Source organism: Simochromis diagramma, unplaced genomic scaffold, assembly GCF_900408965.1.
Source record: "Simochromis diagramma unplaced genomic scaffold, fSimDia1.1 OVJJ01000640.1, whole genome shotgun sequence".
NCBI lineage: Eukaryota > Metazoa > Chordata > Actinopteri > Cichliformes > Cichlidae > Simochromis > Simochromis diagramma.
The window spans coordinates 291,464-294,127 of record NW_024387439.1 but is presented as its reverse complement, the minus strand read 5'-3'; positions in this window follow the sequence as shown (position 1 = coordinate 294,127).

The following is a 2,664-nucleotide window of genomic DNA, read 5'->3' as shown; positions in this document are numbered from 1 at the left end:
GTTCTGAGCTGGAGTTTTCCACGGCTGGGTGTACCCGTTTTTGGATGTATCAGTTGTTCCCCGCGGGAGATGGATGTAAGCAAAGGAATTTTGGATCGCCGTTTGGATTTACTGAGCACGGAGTTTCTGGATTATCTGTTCAGACAGCACCGACAGACATGGGCCGAAATACCCGGATATCTCGCTTGAAGGATCGGAATAAATTCCAGGTACGCCGAGGGGTAACAAGGGAGACCCGACAATGCCCCTAAAACCCCGTAAAAAGTGGAATTTCACAACTGTTGGTTCGTATGCGACAATGAAGCGGTGAGTAATTAAAAGAAGAAGAGGGGGGGGGGGGGGGGTAATGGCATGTGTGACATGCTTATATACACGTCATTCCTGCAGAGGCAGTATCGACATTTCCGACGTATTTGACAGCAAATATAGAAAATCGGAAGTTTCTAATATTTCTGTCAAAACCGCTTCTTTCAAAGCATTTCGGGGTTTCCTGGAAATAAAACAAACAAACAAACAAAAAGCTGCTGCGTAAACGCATTCATTCATTAGATAGACCGGCTGGTGTACGGAAGTGGATTTGGGGGGGGTGTCATTCTTTTTGTTTCCCCAGAATTCTGAGGTTAATGCCAGAATTCTTTAAAAGAAACAGACGCCCCCGCTTTTGTTTTTTTGTTTTTTGTTTTTTGATTTGCTTCTTTTTATTGTCCCCAATCGTCTTCGGTACTGGTGCCATAAGCCAAGGGCGCAGATTTGGTTTTGGCATTGGTGAGGACGGATGATTTAACCACCGAACCCTGCCCCGTTTCTTTTTTTTCTCCTTTGTGCGTTTGATAACAAACAGAGAAATATACTTGCCTACATGTGCTATTCTACATGCTTTTAAACCATTTAAAATAACAATTCATAGTTTTAAATGTGATTATATAATGTTAAATTAATATTAAAACAAGTATTTTAGACTTTAGTTTACTTCAGCCATATCAAATACAGTAATGAACCAACAAGTCATCATCCAGTTTCACCTGTGATCTTGTGTCACCATTACTCTCTGCGCTTTGTGTTGGTTCTTCTGTCACCTGACAAATAGGACAAACATGACAATAAGAATAAAATGTGGAGCTGCTTCAGTGTTTCTGTCAGTTTGTGCAGATCTTGACTCATCAGTAATGTTTGTAGCATGAGTGCATTTTTAAAACAATTTGTGCAAACTGCACTACGAGGTGGATATTTGCAAAATCGTGACCTCATGATATTTTAGACTCAAAAATGAACCCTATGAATATGTCAGTGCCATTAGGATGAAATTATTGTGTCACCAACATTTTAACGTTAGACATATAATTTTAACAGCCTCTGTAAACTAATATCCTGGCTGCTCGAGGCTGCCATTACTGTGTAATGTAATGTGTAATGTATTTGCTTATATCGGTTTAAAAAATCCTTCTATGTAAAACAAGGTTTACGAGGTTTAGTATATAAAATAAAGAAATGGCCAATTTTGCACGTATCTTGGTTACTGCGTTACTGTACATTATAATCAAACCAGTCCTCTTTTCCTTTTTTAGTTACTTAAAATAACTTTATCGAAAATATTTGTCATAATTTCCGCAGCCCTCATGATCAGATCTCTCTTGAAAAACACTGCGATCTCTGATGTCCCCTGACCGTGAACACCAGAGGATGTGGTGTAGCTGTGCAGCTGTCCCACAATGTTTATCGAAGCTGCACCTGCATAAAGAGACGTGTCACAATGATCTCACCAAAACAGATCCAGTGAAAATCCAACATGAATTAGAACCTTACAGGTACTCTTTATATTTGTAGTTCTGATCAGTACTTACCTGCCAAGATGGCCCTCGTCTTCCTCTCCCTTCTTCTGTCTTACATCTTAAAACAATTAATGTTTCTTTTTCCTCCCTGATAATTACAGCCTCAGTCCTGCAGACACGCTGTGATCCGACTGCACAGAAAGTATTATTCCAGCAGAGGGCGCCATATATAAAAAAAATAAAGCGTTAAACATCGCACTTTTAAAAAGAACTGTTGTACCAAATCCACTTAGCCACGAAAATGCACAGGACACCAGTTACAGAAACGACAGTCTTTATATATCATCCCTGTGCCTTCTGTTCATTTAACTGTATCGTTAGGAAATCTAACTGGAGCTGCATTAATATCTCACCTAATAATAATAATAATAATAATAATAATAATAAAACTGGATGTAGGCCTACGTGAAAGCTGTGACTATGATTTATTTTCTGGGGGATTTCTGTAATTACAGGAAGTGAAATATTGTTTATTTTTTGTTTGTTTTAAAAGCGGGAACTGATTTACAGGGTTTTCGTTTTTTTTAACACATCTTCAGTTAAAATGCACATAAAATGTAACAAGTGTAAGACCCAGCAGTTTATTTGCTCCCTATATAACGCCATTCAGAAATACTGTTCGCTGCATTCTTCTTCCACATTCATATTCCTCTCACATACTTGGAATTTCTTTCTTTACAACCGCCCCCCCCCCCAAAAAACAAAAAACAAAACAAAAAACAAACAAAAAACAAACGGTAAATGTCAGAAAATAAGTAGATGATCAGTAGATTGCGCAGTCGCTTGTTGTGATGACGCAACAGGTTTGGGCAGGCGTTATTCGAAAACTTTCAAG